The sequence below is a fragment of the Bubalus kerabau genome, chromosome 15 (assembly GCF_029407905.1).
Source record: "Bubalus kerabau isolate K-KA32 ecotype Philippines breed swamp buffalo chromosome 15, PCC_UOA_SB_1v2, whole genome shotgun sequence".
NCBI lineage: Eukaryota > Metazoa > Chordata > Mammalia > Artiodactyla > Bovidae > Bubalus > Bubalus kerabau.
Window position 1 is genome coordinate 8,311,400 of NC_073638.1, and position 23,011 is coordinate 8,334,410.

General features: G+C 38.8%; 1 protein-coding gene across 2 annotated transcripts in view; it reads right to left on the reverse strand.

Annotated features, from left to right (window-relative positions):
• ARHGAP42 (Rho GTPase activating protein 42) overlaps positions 1 to 23,011 on the reverse strand; it is a 353,084-nt gene that overhangs the window by 309,696 nt on the left and 20,377 nt on the right. The gene's annotated exons all lie outside the window — the stretch shown is intronic.

Below are 23,011 nucleotides of genomic sequence, written 5' to 3' on the forward strand. Positions count from 1 at the left end.
GAAGCTGAAAGAATACTTCCCAAGTCATTCCATGAGGCCAGCACTATCATAAAACCAAACCAGACAAGGATAAAATCAAATTACTTCTCTCATGGTTGTTGTTCAGTCACTCAATCGTGTCCAGCTCTGCAACCCCATAGACTGTAGCACACCAAGCTTCCCTGTCCTTCACCATCTCCCAGAGCTTGCTGAACCTCACGTCCATTGAGTCAGTGATTCCATCCAACCATCTCATCCTCAGTCATCCCCTTTCCTGCCTTCAATCTTTCCCAGCATCAGGGTCTTTTCTAATGAGTCACCTCTTCGCATCTGGTGGCCAAAGTATTGAAGCTTCAGCATCAGTCCTTCCAATAAACACTCAGGACTGATCTCCTTTAGGATGGACTGGTTGGATCTTCCTGCAGTCCAAGGGACTCTCAAGTCTTCTCCAACACCACAGTTCAAAAGCACCAAGTCTTCGGCTCTCAGCCTTCTTTATAGTCCAACTCTCACATCCATACATGACTACTGGAAAAACCATAGCTTTGACTAGATGGATATTTGTTGGCAAAGTAACATCTCTACTTTTTAATACACTGTCTAGATTTGTTATAGCTTTTCTTCCAAGGAGCAAGTGTCTTTTAATTTTATGGCTGCAGTCACCATCTGCAGTGGTGTTGGAGCCCAAGAAAATAAAGTCTGTCACTGTTTCCATTGTTACGCCATCTATTTGCCATGGGACCAGATGTCATGATCTTCGTTTTTTGAATGGATATAGATGTAAAAACCCTCAACAAACTATCAGAAAATTGAATCCAATAATTATAAAATAACAACTTAAGATTATCCTAAATATATGACTTATTCAATATTTGAAAATAAATTAATGTAATCCATTACACCAATATCTGAAGGAAAAATAAATCATATGATCACATCAATAGGTGTGGGAAAAGCATGTGACAAAGTCCAACACACATTTATAATAAAAACCCAGTAAACTAGGAATAGAGGGGAACTCCCACAACTTGGTTTAAAAACATCTAAAAGAAATCTATTGCTAAAATCATACTTAATGGTAAGAAACGTATAGACTTTTCAAGACCAGAAACAAGACAAGGATGTTCCTTCTCACTATCCTTCAACATCATGCTAGAAATCCTAGCTCGTGCAATAAGACAGACAGAAAATAAAAGGTACACAATTTGAAAAGAAATAAAACTGACTTTGTTTACAGATAACATGACTATTTACGTAGAATGTTCCAAATAATTAACAAAGACACTCTTAGAACTAATAAGAAACCAGAGCAAGGTTGCAGGATACACGAATAATATATAACAATCAACTGCTTTTTCATATACAGAAAAGAACAACTGGAATTTGAAATTAAAAAACATTTCCACTAATGCCAAAAAGTAAAATATTAAGCATTAAATCTAAAAACAAACAAAAAAAATGTACACGTTCTAAATGAAGAGCGTGTATGCACCACACGTTCCTTCATTTAGAAATGAAGAAAATCCCAAAACTCTAATGAAAGACATCAAAGAAGATCTTCATAAATGGAGAGATATTCCATGTTCATGGATAGGAAGACAATATTGTCAAGATGTCAGTTCTTCCCAATTTGATCTATAAATTCAATACAATCGTAATCAAAAGGGTCAGCAAGTAACTTTGCCTAACTGATTCTAAAATTTATATAGAAAGGCAACACAACCAGAATAACCAACAAAATGTTCAAAGAGAAGAACAAAGCCAGAGGACTGAAACTAGCCAACTTCAAGACTTAGTATAAAGCTACAAATAAAGCTATACAAGACTAGTATAAAGCTATACAAGACTAGTATAAAGCTATTTACTTGGGATAAAATGTTCTAGGCCAATATATTTCAGACTGCAGGGCTGGTTCTAATTTAGAACTGACTACAGACCTGGAGTTAAGGGAAAGAAGTGCTGGCAGTCCAGCCCAAGACTGTTAAGAGACATTAACATTGAGACAGTGTAACATTAACAAAAGATGAATAGATCAACCGAACAGAACAGAGAGCCCAGAACAGACCCCAAAAGTAAATTCAAATGATATTTGACAAAGTAGCAAAAGAAATTCAATAGAATATGAACAGCCTTTTCAACAAATGATGCTCAAACAATTGGATATCCATATGCCAAAAAAAGAAAAAGAAAAAACTTTTTGAAGAGTCTAGACATAGATCTTACATGCTTAGCAAAAATTAACTCAAAGTGTATCCTAAACATAAAACTCTTAGAAAATAATATACGAGAAAAAGTAGATGACTTTGGCTTTGGCAATGATGTTTTAGATCCAACACCCAAAGCACAATCCATTAAAAAAAAAAATTGGTAAGTTTGAAATCATTAAAAGTAAAAAAAAAAATTACTCTGTGAAAGACACTGTGAGAAAAATAAAAAGCCACAGACTGGGAGAAAATATTCGTAAAACATGTATGTGACAAAGGACTCATACCTAAAATACACAAAAACTGTTAAATCTCAACAAGCAAACAACCCAGTTTTTTAAAAATGGGCCAAAGAGCTTCACACCTCCGCAAAGAAGATCTCCAGGTGGCAAACACACACATGGAAGGAAGGAAAAAAAAGACAGCTCCACATCATGTCATTGGAAAATAAAAGATACAACAAGATGCCACTACGTACATTTCAGAATGGCCAAAATCCAAAACATTGACAACATCATATGCTAGAGAGAATGTGAAGCAACTGAAACACTCATTCATCCATTACTGGTGGGAATGCAGAGTGGTTCAGCCATGCTGGAAGATAGTTTGGCAGTATTTTACATAACTAAACGTACTTTTACCATACAATCCAGCAATTACACTCCTTAATATTTACCCAAAGGATGTGAAAACTATGTCCACACAAAAATCTGCACACACGTTTATAGCAGTTTTATTATAATTGCCAAAACTTAGAAGCAACCAAGATGTCCTCAGGTAGATGAATGGATAAACAAACTGTAATAAATTCATACAATGGTCTATTATTCAGCAATGAAAAGAAAGGAGCTATCAAGCCACAGGAAAGCACAGAAGGACCTTAAAGCATATTGGTAAGTGAAGAAAGCCAATCTGAAAAGGCTATATATAACATTCTTGAAAAGGTAAAACTATGGAGGTAATAAAAAGATCAGTGCTTACCAGGGGTTTGGGAGAAAAGGAGAAACAAATGGTTTTATTAAGGGATGCACAGGGCATATTTTAGCCTTGTGAAACTACTCTGCCTGATACTATAATGATGAATAAATGACTTTATGCATTTGTCAAAATCCTTAGAACCATACCATATAAACAGCACATGAAAATATAGACTATGGACTTTAGTTAATAATAATATCAATGCTAATTCATTCATTCAAATAAAAGTACCACACTAAAGAAAGATGTTAATAATACAGGTACCTGTATGTGTGTGTGGATGTGGGAAAGGGGTGAATAATACAGGAACTCTATATATTATGTGCTCAATTTTAGTAAATAGGCTTTTTTAAATGTGCATAAAAACTGAATGATAATTATATGGTTGTTGATTATAACAACCTCTCTAATTTTCAGTGTGCTTGAATGTTTAGATAAAAAGTACTAAAAAATTTTAATAAAGCAAAATCCTAGTTAGAAGATCATTTACATTTACATTTTAAATTGTTAAAAGCAATATGTGCTCCGTAATATCAGATAGTCAGAAAAGAAACAATGTTACTTCAAACAACACTCAGATAAAATTAACCTTAAAAAGTCAACATTTTAAGTTTCTTGGGTTTTTTGTTTTTTAGAAAGATTTTTCAAGATCAAGAATCTAAGCATGTTACTTTTATATTAATAAATATGTAATTTTCATCTTGGGCTTTTTTCTCCTACAAGAAAAAAACCAGTTCTGTTATTATTAAGAACTATTACTACTATTACATAAGCAATATGAAACATTAAAGAAAAATGGGAAAAAACAAAAGTAAATTATATTCTCATCATCAGAACTACCTTCCAATCTTTCCCCAACATTATTAACAACTGTTACACATTAATAATTTAAATAAGGAATCCCTGAAAGTCAACTTAAACTTTCCATTCACTTTAGCTCTTAAGCAAAATAATCCATTTAATTAATCAGGTCATTCTGGTTTCTGGGTACTCAGTAACAGACTGGAGCTGAATCAAGGGGATTTGTTTAGACTTCCCAGCCTCATATACACCAGGTCATCTTACCACACAGCCAGCAACCATTGTGTGTCCAATTTAGGAAAACCACAATATAGGTCCATCACAACCAAAGCATGGAGACCACTTCCCCCAGAGAGACAGATAAAGAACAGTGATCTTGCTCTAAAGCAAGGATTCCAAGGTTATAAATGTTGACTGCAACACCAAGCCAGCTGGGGCATGATGACTCATCCCATAGCAGACACTGCACCAGCCAAATTCATCACAAGAGGCAAGGCTGGCAGTGAAACCATGGCTTGGAATAGAGCCTGGGATGCAGAAGTAATAAATAACTTTGTTTATAGGCTTTTTCGGCTTCTTTTTTCTTTTTCAAGCACCTGTCTCTATGAGTGTAAAAGATGGCTTCGTTTTTCTTCTTTGTAAAAAAACAGATTTAGGACGTGCAATATCTGAACGACAGGCAGAGTTGGTATGAGCCAAGAGTGTCCCTTTGCTGCCAATTTCACCGTCTGTTAGTCTGAACTTGCCCACACACACACACGTGGGCAGCACACACACAAAGAGGAGGGCAGAGAGGGAAGCAGAGACATGGGTGAGGCTGCCTGTGAGCAAATACCAGAACCTGGAGCGAAAGGCTATGTTTGCAGCACAGACTTACCCTCCAGCCTGCTGCAGAGTTCAGGCAGACGCACGTAAGCTAAGGAAAATGCTAATAGGATGCCCAGAGAAGGCCAGCTCCCAGCTCCTCTTGGACAGGACCACTTACATTCCCCTGAAACAATCTATTTGCCTGCCTAGATGTTTCCTCCTTGTTGCCATGCAGACTGATGTTAAATAATTATCATGGCCAAAATTGCCAACCGAGGTCAAAGGGACCAAATCCTATCGTCATAGCCTTCATCTGCAATAAGATCTGTCTAATCTGAAACTATCATTGAACACTCAATTGTTTTCTGATAATATGCAACATGGCTGGTATTTCAGCAAAAAGAAAAGGACAACATCCAGTGGAAGCAAGAAATCTGAGTTCATTTAGCTCTGTCCTGACATTTAAGTTCATCCAGCACTAAGTATTTATTTTTAGTTTTTCAATTAATTCAAAGGTCTTTCCAATACTTTTCCAGTAATACCGGTTTTCTTTGAAAGATGCATAGCCCTTTCAGGGCTTCCCCATAGCTCAGTTGGAAAAGAATCCGCCTGCAATGCAGGAGACCCCGGTTTGATTCCTGGGTGAGGAAGAACCCAAGACAAGGGATAGGCTACCCACTCCAGTATTCCTGGACTTCCGTGGTGGCTCAGCTGGGAAAGAATCCACCCGCAATGTGGGAGACCTGGGTTTGATCCCTGGGTTGGGAAGATGCCGTGGAGAAAGGAAAGGCTACCCACTCCAGTATTCTGGCCTGGAGAATTCTATGGACTATATATAGTCCATGGGTCGCAAAGGGTCAGACAATACTGAGCGACTTTTATTTTCACTTTCACAGTCCTTTCAACCTACTATGGAGTCACTCTGTTCAATAAGTCACATAAATAAAAATGTGCAATGAATCATTACAACCTCCCCTAATTTCCTCCATCACAAACACCATTCTGAAGTTTGAATCAAGTACCACAGGATCTACCAAATGCAATGAATGTTTAAATAAGTTATGCTAAATAAAATACTGAACCATTATTTGCACAAGAAACTAATTTACATGATAGTTTATTCAATATAAGATTCAATTTAACTCATATTTTTTGCCAATATGTGCATCAATATATAAACATATCCCTAAGTGAGAAATTACTATGTACCACATAGTAGATGATTTCAGTTTTATCAAATTTTGTATTCTTCAGAGACACTTTTATTTTCCTCTTTGAAATCCATTTTTAAATATCCTACCTATATGTAACTTTAATTTTTTTACTCGATGTATTCAAGTTGTGTCTAATTTATTATCCTCTGCTAACCTTGTAAGATCACCTTTGCTCACCGTTTCTGACTCACTCACTTATAAATCTTCCTTCTAACAACCAAGCTATGCTCCTCCAAAACTGTGAAATATGCTCAATAGGACAAAATAAAAAGACATGGTTTCTTTTAGAAGTATAGGCATTCACACAGAAAATACCTGCTTTCAAGAACTAAATATATTCTCTTTCTTGCCCTTCATGTCAGTAGCTTGGTACTGTAGCTGTGACCGCCCTCAAGAGCTATTTGCACTGGAGTTGACCAGGATCTGCTTTAAAGAGCCTCACAGGACCCAAGCGATGTGCCACTTGCCAAGATCTCTGTGACCTCAAAACACCTGGGAGCAACAAAGCATTTCTCTTCCCCCTGCACCTGACCATTCACCTGCCTAAAGAAAACTTAATCAGCCTTCACCACATACATCTTACACAGACGCACCTTAATTCATGAAATAGCTTTCTCATTTTTTTTACAATTCTTGAAAAAACATTGTGATTTTTTTTTACATTTGTGTCCACGACTCACAGTAAGAAACATATTTTAGAATCCAAAATTGTCTACTCATTCACATGTACTTATAAAACAGAAATAAGTTTCATTAAACAATATTTTCCCATAATACATTCAACACACTGTGATATCTTATTTGTTCTATTTTTTTCCTAATACCAGTTCAATCACCAAATCTATTTTAAGAACCCTCTAGGATCCCAACTCACAGTCAGAAAACCAAAGGAAAATCTGAATATATAATATTTTACATGAGTGAACTTCAGTGCCAGTATTAACACTCAAGGCAGCTCTGTGAAGAGTAAATACCAAATTCACATTAAGCTAAAATTATATTTCCTTCACTATTTGCAAGAAACAAAACCAGGACTGGTTCTCCATGGTTTCCTTTTATCAACACGTCCTCTACATAATCTAGAATCATCCTGAGATGATAAATGTTCAGTGATATTTGTTATTCAACAGATGTTTGAGCTGCTGAAATCCCCCATGAATACTTAATTCTATAGCTTGAAGTCCCTAAAAGCTCATCCTGGAATTTTCTTTCCTGGCTCTCTCCTTCACTTCAGGGGCTCTGCACTGATAACCACTGTCTTTCTCTCTTTGCTTATTTAATATTTCTTGTTGCTCTCCACTCAACATATTCATTCTCAAAATAACCTTGAGACAGTTATCTTCCCCCAGTGAAACACACTTTAACCCCAAAGGATATAAAATCATAAAAATACAGTTCTATTTCATGTCATAAACATGTTGTTGTTGTTGTTGTTTAGCCACTCAGACCTGTCTGACTCTTTGTGAGCCCACAAACTATAGCCCGCCAGGCTCCTCTGTCCATGGGATTTTCCAGGCAGGAATACTGAAGTGGGTTGCCACTGCCTTCTCCGGGGGATTTTCCTCACCCAGGGACCAAACCCATGTCTCCGTGTCTCCTGCACTACAGGCAAATTCCTTACTGCTGAGCCACCAGGGAAGACCCGATCAACCAGTAAGTCAGGAGAAAGAGCTGATGCTTCAGAAATCAACAGTAAACTCACTAACTGGAAAACTTCTACTGGTTTACTTCTTGACTTAAGTACTCAGTTTTATTATATTCATTAATGAACTACAGCATTGCTTTGACCCAGGATCCACCAACTTTTTTCACTTACATATATTAAGTTTCTGTGCCTTAATTATCTAAGCCTAAAAATATCCCTTGTAACACACCACAAAGGAGTTTTAACTAAAATGCATACACTGATACATGCCACATTGCTGGTCAGGGCCAGTGTTCAACATCTGACTCCACACCCCTCGAGGATTCAGCTCAGTTCAAAAGACGGAAACTGCAGTGAATCAAAATACAGAGCAAGCGAAGTTCCCAAGGAGCTCACATCTAGTGGACTCTCTTAGTCAGGGTCATTTTCAAAAACATCCACAATATGCGTCTCCCCAGTTTTCTTCCCTTTCTTATTTGTTACCTGCTTCAGTTAATATAGGGGCTTCTCTGGTGGCTCAGATGGTAAAGCGTCTGCCCACAACGCGGGAGACCTGGGTTCGATCCCTGGGTCGGGAAGATCCCCTGGAGAAGGAAATGGCAACCCTCTCCAGTATTCTTGCCTGGAAAATCCCATGGATGGAGGAGCCTGGCGGGCTACAGTCCATGGGGTCGCAAAGAGTTGGACATGATTGAGCGACTTCACTTTCACTTTTCAGTTAATGTAAGAAATCAATCTGCCAGCCCTCCTCTCTACTTCAGTGCCACTATCCGTGCACAGCTGGCCTTTCTCTTCACACTTGTCCAACCTGAACACAGCACCCTCTCCGAGACATGCTGACTGCAATTCCCCTAGTGACCTCTCACCTTCCAAAATGAATCCACTTTGTTCTCTTCACATCTCTGCTCTGCTTAGGTTGTAAGCTTTTCAGGAACAGATATCACTGCTTCTTAATGCTTATAAAGCCCCTAACAACTGGTATAGTTGTAGTTTCCCTGGTAAATAGCAGGTGAATCCTCTTGACATTTAGCTTTCCTTGTGTTGATATTTAGCTTACCCATTCAATTATAGTTTTAATTTAAAAAAAAAAAAAAAAGAAAACTTTTTAGTAGGGCCCAGAGTAGCGACTGAGCGACTTCACTTTCACTTTTCACTTTCATGCATTGGAGAAGGAAATGGCAACCCACTCCAGTGTTCTTGCCTGGAGAATCCCAGGGATGGGGGAGCATGGTGGGCTGCCGTCTATGGGGTCGCAGAGTCGGACACGACTGAAGCGACTTAGCAGCAGCAGCAGAGTAGTGAAAAAGAAGTAATAATCTCATAAATCAAAACAAACATTTACCTAGAGCCATAAGGACCTGCACTGTTTATTCTTCTTACCATCTTCAGATAAACATGTTCCCAAGCAGCAAGCAGAAGAGGAAGTGGAATAGAGATGGGGAGTCCCCTCACAAGCAGATCATTGCTTCCACCAAGTTTTAAGTCTTGTCCCAGCCCAGAGCATTTAAGGACAAAAAGAGAAAAGTTGGGTCCCCCTATTCTCAAACCAGAGACAAGAGTTCAACAAGACTGCACAAGGGTACAATTACCTTGGGATCCAAAGTCAAAATTAAATAAGAATTGGGTTAGATCTGTCTCCTGGAGTTCAACCTGAACAAGGAAAAAGAAAAAGAATCTGAGAAGCCTAGAAGGTATCTCCTGTCTTCTCTGAGTGATGTTTGCTATCTCTTCATCAGGCCCAAGAATCACCTCTAGATGAGAGGGCTGACTGTCACATCTGCTCCAGAAAATTCTCTTCAAGTTGGAACTCTGAATTCCCATTCCCACCAGTGGTAAAAAGAAAGCTAAAGGACCTCAGCAACGTTGGAAGTAGGGGCTCAGTGGGAATGGCTGCTTCATATGGCAGTAAATGATCTCAAATATCACACAAGAGAAAACACACAATAATTTGTAACCTTTACATATAAATGGACATAAAATTCACTTCTGTGTTCATCCTTTGAAGTGTTTTTATAAACTTTAGCAAATCTGGGAAAATGAAATGCCATTAACAAAAGCCTTTTCACAACGCAGCATTGAAGAACCGACTTCACAGGTAAACACGTTTTAAACCTCTTTAAGCAGATCACTTCGTAGTCTCTCTAGATCATTTAAAACCTCTGCTAAAAAGATTCCGCTTATTTCCACAAAAACAGGATTTCAGAAATCTTTGCATCATTCTGCCCACTATGGTTACTCATGATTTAAATAACAGAATTCACAGGATATTGATACCATATTACAAAACCATACCTGGCCAGAGTGGCCAGACAGAGCCCATCAGCCAAAATTCTTGCCTTGGATTATTTTTTCTTTTTCATTAAAAAAAAAAAAAAGTATAGAAAAGACAACTGTGGCATAACTTTGTTAGAAAGGATGACTAATAAATACAATGAAATTCAAATCACATTAAAAATAAAAGACCCATGAATTACCAAAGTTAACAGAATGCAACAAATTTGTTTAAATTTAAGCTTGGCACAGAAAGGCAATGAACACAGCAGACCACTTACAGTAATACTTCCAAAGGAACAAATTTTCACAGATTCCCTAAAGAAATCCCCAAAGTATAGCCAAAAAATTGTTTATGTTTTATTATTCCAAATTCTTCTCAACTACATGCTTTAAAATTTCCAAGAATTTTTTAGCAGAAACTAAAGAGAACCAAGTTATCATTTTACTGTTATTCTATACATGATAATCTGAATTTAATTTAAAATACTATGTTCCTTGCACAATGCCTGATCTACAGTGGATGATTAACAGTTATCTGATAAATGAATGGATTTAATTATCAAGCTTTCTCCTTTTAACTCTGACCCATCTGCTCTGATATTTGTTACCTCAGAGATTAATAAAGTCACATTTTTCCTCTACGGTTCCTCTACGGGATTTTCACAGGAACTAGATTTGTTTCTTATAGTTTATAAAATGTTACAAAAGAAATCAAACTCAGCCCAGGTTCTAATGCTTAAACCTTGACCAGAAATATACTCCCAACATAATTAAAAGCTGAGTCTATTTTCAGGAGAACCCTTACTGCTAATACTAGTTGTTGTTTTTTTTTTTTTTTTTAACACAACACTAGGCTTTATTGACTATGCCAAAGCCTTTGACTGTGTGGATCACAATAAACTGTGGAAAATTCTGAAAGAGATGGGAATACCAGACCACCTGACCTGCCTCTTGAGAAACCTATACGCAGGTCAGGAAGCAACAGTTAGAACTGGACATGGAACAACATACTGGCTCCAAATAGGAAAAGGAGTACATTAAGGCTGTATATTGTCACTCTGCTTATTTAACTTCTATGCAGAGTACATCATGAGAAACACTGGGCTGGAGGAAGCACAAGCTGGAATCAAGATTGCTGGGATAAATATCAATAACCTCAGATATGCAATGACACCACCCTTATGGCAGAAAGTGAAAAGGAGCTAAAGAGCCTCTTAATGAAGGTGAAAGAGGAGAGTGAAAAAGTTGGCTTAAAGCTCAACATTCAGAAAATGAAGATCATGGCACCTGGTCCCATCACTTCATGGCAAATAGATGGGGAAACAGTGGAAACAGTGTCAGACTTTATTTTTGGGGGGGCTCCAAAATCACTGCAGATGGTGATTGCAGCCATGAAATTAAAAGACGCTTACTCCTTGGAAGGAAAGTTATGACCAACCTAGATAGCATATTCAAAAGCAGAGACATTACTTTGCCAACAAACGTCCGTCTAGTCAAGGCTATGGTTTTTCCAGTGGTCATGTATGGATGTGAGAGTTAGATTGTAAAGAAAGCTGAGTGCCGAAGAATTAATGTTTTTGAACTGTGGTGTTGGAGAAGACTCTTGAGAGTCCCTTGGACTACAAGGAGATCTAACCAGTCCATTCTAAAGGAGATCAGTCCTGGGTGTTCTTTGGAAGGAATGATACTAAAGCTGAAACTCCAATACTTTGGGCACCTCATGCGAAGAGTTGACTCACTGGAAAAGACTCTGATGCTGGGAGGGATTGGGGGCAGGAGGAGAAGGGGACGAGAGAGGATGAGATGGCTGGATAGCATCACCGACTCGATGGACATGAGTTTGAATGAACTCTGGGAGTTGGTGATGGACAGGGAGGCCTGGCATGCTGCAATTCATAGGGTCACAAAGAGTCGGACATGACTGAGCAACTGAACAGAACTGAGGCATAATTAATTTGTCCATAAAAACAGTGTGTTTAGCTCAACCAAACAAAACAGGCCAGGCTTGTACATGTGTATTTTAGTTGTGCTGTACTCAGTCACCTCTGACTCTGTGACCCCATGGACTATAACCCTCCAGGCTCCTCTGTCCACAGGAATTCCCAAGCAGGAACACTGGAGTGGGTTGCTATTTCCTCCTCCAGGCGATCTTCCCAACCCAGGGATCAAACGCGCGTCTCCAGAGTCTCCTGCATGGGCAGGTGGATTCTCTATCACTTAGCTCTGTGGGAAGCCCATGTGTATTTTAGGATAGCCTCAGTATGCTATTTTTAAAGGAATAAAGAGAGAAGCTGCTCAAAGACAAATGGATAAATGTAGAGAAAGCAAATGAAATAGCCAGAAACTGCAGGGTGGGAAAGCAGGGAGGGAAAGAATGTGAGGAGTATAAACGAAAGAAGTCACCAGCCAATTATTCACAGGGAATTGTTAATGGATTGGAAAGAAATGCAGTTGAAGAGTAAGGACAGTATTTATCTCCACTACCTCATCAGCTCTTGGTAACTGGCTGGAGCTTGAGAGCAGGCTGCCTCTGACTCGACCTCCGACCCCTGGAAAACGGCGAGGACACCTGCAACTTCAGCTGCAAAGCTCTCGGGAAGGAGCGGTGCAGACGCCTAGGACTCGCTCTCCAACACCTCCCGCGAGGGACTCTCTCTCATCTCACCACCCTAGTAAGCTTATGTACAGCCATTTCTTTCTTATACTATCACAAGCATCTTTTTCTTTCATACAATGATGAAAGCAGCACACATTTCTGTACCTTGTTTTTCATTAACTTAGATTTATAGCCCCAGGGTTCTCTTGAATTCGCTATTTAAGTAATGACTGTCAACGTTTACAAATTTAGTTAAGTCATTGCTAATTATTTTCTAAGTAAATCATAATTACTGACGAAGTTTGTGATCAGGGTTCCCCAACTGCATGCAGTACCACCAAAAACTCAGGGGGGGCGCTGTTAGTCACTGAAACCTGAGAGAAACAGAGCTGATGTCCCTTAAGTCAAAATAGTCAGAAATGGGTTATGGGCAAGGGCAGATGTGTAACTCAACAAATCAGGATTTACCCCTGATTGGGGGAGAGGGGTGTGTTCCAGAATAAACCCAATAAATAAAGGGTTCTTACAGAAAGAAACACACAGACAGTGTGTGTTTACAGCACAGACAATGGGTGGGAAATCAACATTACCCACTATAGGAAAAAAAGCAAAATTGGGATCACTGTAACACTGTACTCACTAAATCCTTTAAGGGTCTTAAAGCAAATTACTAATCTACAATACTATCAGCAGCATAATGAAAGTAAGTGCCTTAGTACACCCTAATTAAAACAAGGTATTTTTTTTTTAATATTTTAGCTAATAGAAAATGGATACCTTACTCATATTCATTTGTATTTCTCTGACTCCTCCTGATAAAGGTTAGCAACTGTATTTATCCTTCAGCTAATCAACCATACTGAGTTCTAGTGCTCAATTATCTACAAGCCTCCTAACCTTCTCCCTCCTTTTATCTTACAAACACAAACCATCTGGCTTTGGATATATATTCCTTACCATAAATTTACACCTACTGAAAAAAGCTTTCTTTGTACAATATGAGCACCTACATTCAAGAGGAAAGAAGAGGTAAGGGAACTCTGAAAAACTAAACAGAAAAAGTTGGAAGACTGAAGATTCTTAAGAGAATAAGGCTCCACAAAAGTCAAGCGAGAAGAAGCTTCAGGAAGCAAAAAGTGACTGGCAGGGTTAAATATACCACAATCCAGTACAATGACAACCACAGTGTCCTTCAGATTTCACAAGTGGTCACTAGAGTTCTAAGCTTTAGAATGTATCAGTGTTAAATTTCCACAGGCTTAACATAACTGTGTATTCATTCAACAGTTACCTGGCCATAAATATGTACCTGGCAGAGTACTAGACACAAAGAGATATAGACCGTAGTTTAGAGGGTCCTAGATAGAAACGTGTACACATGTACAATTTGAGGGGGGTGCTGGAGCAGCAGGGGAAAATTTAACAAGTGGTCAGAAAGACTATGAAAAGCCAAAAAATACCCAAAGGAATGAGTTTCTCCTCTCTAATTAGGAAGTTAACTCCCTTAAAATGTACAGCATTTATAACATAAAAAAGATAAAGTAATTTATCATTCAAATACACTAATTAATTTAGGACCTGAAAAGAAACATACAAGACTAAGTTCTCCACATTAAGGTAAATAAGCAATCTAAATGTCTGAAGAAGATTTTAAAATAGTTAATTTTTATTTCTAGTCAAGTTCAGCAGATGCCACAGTTACACTTCAAAGACAGAGTACGTGGGGGCTCCCCAAATTCATGTCACAAGGTATATATCACAGGTTTCATTTCAGAACAATAGATGAATGCAGATTTTGGACAGGAAAAATTCTTTAAAACATGAAAGTCTTATTCTATCACACAGCTAATACATGATCCAATTTCTTTTTAGTGAAGTGCAGTATACTGCAGATGTTTCTTTATACAAAATGAAATCCACTCTGGTTTTACTTACATTTCAAATGTAGACTGCTCTAAATTACTTACACATAAGCATCACCTTCAATCTAAGGACTTTTGGCCATAAATATGGTAATAATAAAAATATGCAGAAGCAAGGAAAGTATCTGACATTATGGTATTAATTTATATATAAATGGTATGTACATTATTGTATATTTTTAAGTATATTCATGTGGACATGGAAGGCAAAATTAAAAATAGTTTATTGACCTAGAAAGGCACTGAAAACATTTCCATTTTAAACATCCTTCATATCAGGATTACTTCATTTTTTTCTGCTAAAAGATATAATGTGATTACTATACCAACACTGGCTGACTTCCGTGTGCCAGGCATTATGGCTAGGTATATCTAACAAGAGTTTCAATCCCCATAAAAAAACAAAAGCAGGGATTATTATTACTGCTATTAATCCCATTATTAAAATGAGGAAACCAGGGCTTAAGAAGGAAAGTGACTTACTACAGTCAGTCAGCATACAGGCATGCGTGTGCTTGTGCGCACGCGCACACACACACACACACACACACAATATCTAACATAGTATCAAGTGCCTGAAGTGTGGTAGACAATCCCTAAGTTTCCTGAATAGATCCGAATGAATGAAGAATGGACACCCATAGTCTCACATGAGATCCCTATGCTGCATTGACTGCTATAACTGTTCACTTCAGTTCAGTCCCTCAGTCGTGTCCGACTCTTTGTGACCCCATGAACTGCAGCATGCCAGGCTTCCCTGTGCATCACCAACTCCTGGAGCTTGCTCAAACTCATGTCCATTGAGTCAGTGATGCCATCCAACCATCTCATCCTCTGTCGTCCCCTTCTCCCCCTGCCCTCAAACTTTCCCAGCATCAGGGTCTTTTCCAATGAGTCAGCTCTTTGCATGAGATGGCCAAAGTATTGAAGCTTCAGCATCAGTCCTTCCAATGAACACCCAGGACTGATCTCCTTTAGCATGGACTGGTTGGATCTCCTTGCTGTCCAAGGGACTCTCCAGAGTCTTCTCCAACACCACAGTTCAAAAGCATCAATTTTTCGGCGCTCAGCTTTCTTTATAGTCCAACTCCCACATCCATACATGACCACTGGAAAAACCACTCTGTGAAAGAGAAACGGTGTCTAGAGGAAACAAAGTGTATACACGGTACCACCAAGTCCAAGCAGGAACAAGCTACACAGCACACAGCATCAGCAGCACATCTCTGGCAATGTGAAGAACCCAGAAGAGTTGGGCCTCAGTCTGTGCTCTATTTCCAGGGCCTAGAACAGTATGAGATACAGCAAGTGCTAAATAAACATGCTGAATGAATATGTGAGTAAAACTCCATTTCCTCTTTCTTCTCCACACCTCCTCTGGCTTATCAGAGTGACCTTTACATTTTCTCCTTGTTTTCTTCCCTCTGCTTCTCTCGCCACTCTTTGCATATCAGAATAATACTTTTTATGTATATGTGTACTCTTTGCATATACACAAAAAGTATTATTACTCTGTATTTACATTATGAGATTTTTAAATACTTATTCACCTATAATGAAAAATAAAAGCACAAGGGAACATTTCCTCTTTAAACATCCACCAAATGATTCTGCTTTCTCCAACAAAACATAAAGGCCATCACTGAATTTGTTATGGGAATTTATACCTTAGCTTTAAATATACATTTAGATCTCAAAGTGCTTTCTATCATAAGAATGTAACATAAATGCTTATAAAGCTATTACATTTCTATTTATAATGGTGAGTTCCAACGCAGAGTTAACACATGACCCAGCAATTCCATGCCAAGGGATATATCCAAAAGAATAAAAACGTATGTCCACACTATGGACAGAGAAGCTAGGGCAGGCTACAGTCCATGGGATCGAAAAGAGTCAGACACAACTGTGAGACTAACTTTCTTTCACACAAAAACAGGTACACGAATGTTTATAGCATTATTCATAATGGCAAAAAAAAAAAAAAAAAAGCAGGAAACAGCCAAAATGTCCATCAACTCATGGATGGATACACAAAATGTGGTGGTACATTAACAATTGAATATTTGGCAATGAAAAGAATAAAGTGCCAATACATGTCAAAATACAGGAGAACCCTGGAAACATCCTAAGTGAGAGAAGTCATTCACGAAAGGCCACAAATTGTATAATTCTATTTACACAAAAAGTCCAGAGCAGGCAAATCTGTAGAAACAGAGGGAAGACAGAGAAAAGGAGTAACAGCCAATGCGTGTGAGATTTCTTTGAGGGCAATGAAACTATTCTAAAATTAGGCAGTAGTTCCAAAATAAACATTAAGGAAAAAAACAAAAAAGTCATGCAACTCAATAGCACACAAAAAAATCAAAATCGGACAAAAATAAGCAGAGAACCTGAACAGATATCTTTCCAAAGAAGACATACAAATGGCCAAGAGGTACATGTAAAGGTGCTCGACATCATTAATCACTGGGGAAATGCAAATCAAAGCCACTTCACACCTGTTAGCATATTTATCATCAAAAAGAAGAGAGAGGGCAAGCACTGGCTAGATATGGAGAAAAGGGAACCGGGGCATTTTTGGTAGGAATGTAAACTGGTTCAGCCACTATGGAGAACACTACAGAAGTTCCTCAAAATATTAAAAATAGAAATAGCATTGTTGTACAGTTGCTAAGTCACGTCTGACTCTGTGATCCCATGGACTACGGCACTCCAGGCTTCCCTCTCCTTCACTATCTCTGGCAGTTTGCTCAAACCCATGTCCACTGAGTCAGTGATGCCATCCAACCATCTCATCCTCTGTCATCCCCTTCTCTTCCCGCCCTCAATCTTTCCCAGCATCAGGTCTTTTTAAATGAGTCAGTTCTCCACATTAGGTGGCCAAAGTATCAAAGCTTCAGCTTCAGCATCAGTCCCTCCAATGAACACCCAGGACTGATCTCCTTTAGAATGGACTGGTTGGATCTCCTTGTAGGCCAAGGGATTCTCAAGAGTCTTCTCCAACACCACAGTTCAAAAGCATCAATTCTTCGGCGCTCAGCTTTCTTCACAGTCCAACTCTCACATCCATACATGACTATTCGAAAAACCATAGCCTTGACTAGATTGACCTTTGTTGACAAAGTAATGTCTCTGCCTTTTAATATGCTGGTCTAGGTTGATCATATGGCAACCTACTCCAGTACTCTTGCCTGGAAAATCCCATGGGCGGAGGAGCCTGGTAGGCTGCAGTCCATTGGGTCGCTAGGAGTCAGACACTACTGAGCGACTTCACTTTCACTTTTCACTTTCATGCACTGGAGAAGGAAATGGCAACCCACTCCAGTGTTCTTGCCTGGAGAGTCCCAGGGACGGGCGAGCCTGGTGGGCTGCCGTCTATGGGGTCGCACAGAGTTGGACATGACTGAAGCGACTTAGCAGCAGGTCGGTCATAACTTTCCTTCCAAGGAGTAAGCGTCTTTTAATTTCATGGCTGCAATCACCATCTGCAGTGATTTTAGAGCCCAAAAAAATAAAGTCAGCCACCGTTTCCCCATCTATTTGCCATGAAGTGATGGGACCTGATGTCATGATCTTAGTTTTCTCAGTGTTGAGATTTAAGCCAACTTCTTCACTCTCCTCTCTTACCCTCATCAAGAGATTCTTTAGTGCATCTTCACTTTCTGCCATTAGAGTGGTATCATCTGCATATCTGAGGTTATTAATATTTCTCCTGCTAATCTTTATTTCAGTTTGTGCTTCATCCAGCCCCACATTTCGCATGATGTACTCTGCATAGAAGTTAAATAAGTAGGATGACAATATACAGCTTTGATGTACTCATTTTGCAATTCTGAACAATTGATCTGCATCCAGTTTTAACTGTTGCTTCTTGACCTGTATATAGGTTTCTCAGGAGGCAGATAAGGTGGTCCAGTATTCCCATCTCTTAAAGAATTTGCCAGTTCGTTGTGATTCACACAGTCAACGGCTTTAGCAGAGTCGATGAAGAAGAAGTAGATGTTTTTCTGGAACTCTCTTGCTTTTCCTATGATCCAACATAGCAATTTGTTCTCAGGTTGCTCTACCTTTTCTAAATCCAGCTTGAACATCTGGAAGTTCTCAGTTCACGTACTGTTGAAGCCTGGCTTTAAGGATTTTGAGCATGACCTTGTTAGCATGTGAAATGAGCACAAATGCATGGTAGCTTGAACGTTCTTTGGCATTGCCTATCTTTGGGACTGGAATGAAAACTGACCTTTTTGCAGTCCTGTGGTCACTGCTGAGTTTTCCAAATTTGCTGGCATATTGAGTGCAGCACTTTAAAGAGAAAAGAAAAGATATACCCAACTGAATGCAGAACTACCATATGATCCAGCAAACCCACTTCTGGGTACATATTCAAAGGAAATGAAAACAAGTTATCCAAGAGGTACCTGCATTTCCACTGCTGCAATATTTATAGTAACCAAGATATGAGAAAACCTAGTTGTCTATTAATGGATGAATGGATAAAGAGGATGCATATGCATAGTGAAATATTACCCAGACATGAGAAAAAAGGAAAGTCTGACATTTGTGACAACACAGATGAACAGAGAAGGCAGTATGTTAAGTGGAATAAGCCAAACAGAGAAAGAGAAATACTGCATGTTATCACTCATGTTAAACAAACAAAAAAAAAAATATCAAACTCATAGGAATAGAAAGCAAATTGGTGACTGCCTGGGACTAGGGGAGTAGAAGAAATATGGAGAGGCTGGTGAAAGGATACAAACTTTAAGTTATAAGATGAATCAACTATGAGAATATAACATAAAACATAGTTGGTAACACTACTGGACAACTGAAATTTGCTAAAAGAGCTGAACTTAAATGGTCTCACAAAAAAATGAAAAATAAACATGTATGCAAGATGACGGACAACTAGCAAGCAGGGATCTGTTGGAATTTTTTCACAGTGCATATACATATTAAATAGAAGTATATACACCTTGTCAACTGTACCTCAATAAAGATGAAAACATGTAATAAAATTAGACATTGGTGATAGTTGCACATTTCTGTAAACATAAGAAAACCCACCAGATTGTATTCTTTTAAAATGGATGGATTTTACGGCAGTGAACTGTATTTCAATAATACTATTTAAAAAGCAAATGACATTTTTAAAAGAAAGCATTTCCACACAGAATCAACACTTTGAAATGGCATCTTGAAAATAACACATGCAATACTCTGTTACAAATAGGAGACAACATAAATCATTTGTGCAATTACACTTTCCTAGCAACATCTTTTGTATTAGAGCCACTAACATATTAATGTCACTGCTGAAGAGAAAATTCATTCTTTAATACAAATATCAATTCCTTGAATATGCCTGTTCAAATCACTCTCATTCTGATAAATCTACATCCCATGCAACTGGCTTTTTCATTAAGATATTTATTTTCTAATAGAAAGTTTTGGAATTGATTTCAATATTAAATGCAGTGACAACCTGTGGACTTCTCTATCTCCAAACATTAGTTTGATACCACTTGCTATAAGTTCGGTCATATAACAGGCATTGACAAAAAACAGATCATGTGTCCAGCTCCAGAGTCCCAAAGACTTGCTACCAGTTCTTACACAGCTGACCTCCTAGAGAGAAAAACAAGCAAATAATCAAATGAGCAAACTAAAGCATGATGGATGCCATGTTTTCTACGAAAGCACAACATCTCTGACATGGAAAAGATGTCTTAAAAAGATAACTACACCATTCCATGGAAGCAACGACTTACTTCGCACTGCAAGCCGCATGAATGATACCAAGTCAGGAAACATGATAAATTTCCACGGCCACAGCTCTCCCATCAACATTAAGCACAGTGCTCTCTCAACATATCTTGTACATCTCCCCGGTACGGTAGAGATTTTGCTTAGAAAAACCACCTCACATTCTGTTTTGAATAAAATATAATGACAGTTGTTATTCATAACCTGATCTCAACATGAGCTACAAATGAGACAGATGAGAAGATTAATTTTAATATCAAGTATCATACATGGTTCTAGACACTTTACATGTGTTATCTTACTTAATTCTGCAAATATGCATACGAACCAAACATTCCTTCCATATTATAGACAAGGAAAACTACAAAAGAAGCCAAATAACTCGCTCACAGCCATGTAGCGAATAAGTGATGGCACTGGGACTGAAAAGCATTGTCTGATTCTAAAGCCCAGGCTCCTTCTATTAAAACTACACCGGGCTGACTGCTATTAATGTTAAATCTGCAATGAACCTACTTAACATTTAATTGTTCTAATAATTAAAGATTAAACATTTTTAGCACTGCACATGTGTCAATGATAATGCTAAACTTAGCTGAAGAGCAAGCCCTCTGTTTCTTTCAATTCAGTTCAGTTGCTCAGTTGTGTCCGACTTTTTGCAACCCCATGAATTGCACCATGCCAGGCCTCCCTGTCCATCACCAACTCCCGTAGCTCACCCAAACTCATGTCCATCGAGTCGGTGATGCTATCCAGCCATCTCATCCTCTTTCGTCCCCTTCTCCTCCTGCCCCCAATCCCTCCCAGCATCAGAGTCTTTTCCAGTGAGTCAACTCTTCGCATGAGGTGGCTAAAGTACTGGAGTTTCAGCTTTAGCATCAGACCTTCCAATGAACACCCAGGGATGATCTCCTTTAGAATGGACTGGTTGGATCTCCTTGCAGTCCAAGGAGTCTTCTCCAAGACTCTCAAGAGTCTTCTCCAACACCACAGTTCAAAAGCATAAATTCTTTGGTGCTCAGCTTTCTTCACAGTCCAACTTTCACATCCATACATGAACACTGGAAAAATCATAGCCTTGACTAGATGGACCTTTGTTGGCAAAATAATGTCTCTGCTTTTTAATACGCTATCTAGGTTAGTCATAACTTTCCTTCCAAGGAGTAAGCGTCTTTTCATTTCATGGCTGCAATCTCCATCTGCAGTGATTTTAGAGCCCAAAAAATAATGTTGCCACTGTTTCCCCATCTATTTCCCATGAAGTAATGGGACCAGATACTATGATGTTCATTTTCTGAATGTTGAGATTTAAGCAAACGTTTTCACTCTCTCTTTCACTTTCATCAAGAGGCTCTTTAGTTCCTCTTCACTTTCTGCCATAAAGGTGGTGTCATCTGCTTATCTGAGGTTATTGATATTTCTCCAGGCAGTCTTGATTCCAGCTTGTGCTTCTTCCAGCCCAGCGTTTCTCATGATGTAATCTGCATATAAGTTAAATAAGCAGGGTGACAATATACAGCCTTGATGTACTCCTTTTCCTATTTGGAACCAGGCTGTTTTTCCATTTCCAGGTCTAACTGTTGCTTCCTGACCTGCATATAGGTTTCTCAAGAGGCAGGTCAGGTGGTCTGGTATTCCCATCTCTTTCAGAATTTTCCACAATTTATTGTGATCCACACAATCAAAGGCTTTGGCATAGTCAATAAAGCAGAAATAGATGTTTTTCTGCAACTCTCTTGCTTTTTCCATGATCCAGTGGATGTTGGCAATTGATCTCTGGTTCCTCTGCCTTTTCTAAAACCAGCTTAAACATCTGGAAGTTCACAGTTCACGTTCTGCTGAAGCCTGGCTTGGAGAATTTTGAGCATTACTTTACTAGCGTGTGAGATGAGTGCAATTGTGCGGTAGTTTGAGCATTCTTTGGCATTGTCTTTCTTTGGGATGGGAATGAAAATTGACCTGTTCCAGTCCTGTGGCCACTGCTGAGTTTTCCAAATTTGCTGGCATATTGAGTGCAGCACTTTCACAGCATCACCTTTCAGGATTTGAAATAGCTCAACTGGAATTCCATCACCTCCACTAGCTTTGTTCGTAGTGATGCTTTCTAAGGCCCACTTGACTTCACATTCCAGGATGTCTGGCTCTAGGTCAGTGATCACACCATTGTGATTATCTGGATCATGAAGATATTTTTTGTACATTTCTTCTGTGTATTCTTGCCACCTCTTCTTAATATCTTCTGCTTCTGTTAGGTCCCTACCATTTCTGTCCTTTATCGAGCCCATCTTTGCATGAAATGTTCCCTTGGTATCTAATTTTCTTGATGAGATCTCTGGTCTTTCCTATTCTGTTGTTTTCCTCTATTTCTTTGCATTGATCACTGAGGAAGACTTTCTTATCTCTCCTTGCTATTCTTTGGAACTCTGCATTCAGATGCTTATCTTTCCTTTTCTCCTTTGCTTTTTGCTTCCCTTCTTTTCACAGCTATTTGTAAGGCCTCCCCAGACAGCCATTTTGATTTTTTGCATTTCTTTTCCACAGGGATGGTCTTGATCCCTTTCTCCTGTACAATGTCACAAATCTTCGTCCATAGTTCATCAGGCACTCTATTTATCAGATCTAGTCCCTTAAATCTATTTCTCACTTCCACTGTATAGTCATAAGGGATTTGATTTAGGTCATACCTGAATGGTCTAGAGGTTTTCCCTACTTTCTTCGATTTAAGTCTGAATTTGGCAATAAGGAGTTCATGATCTGAGCCACAGTCAGCTCCCGGTCTTGTTTTTGCTGACTGTATGCTATGCTAAGTCATTTCAGTCATGTCT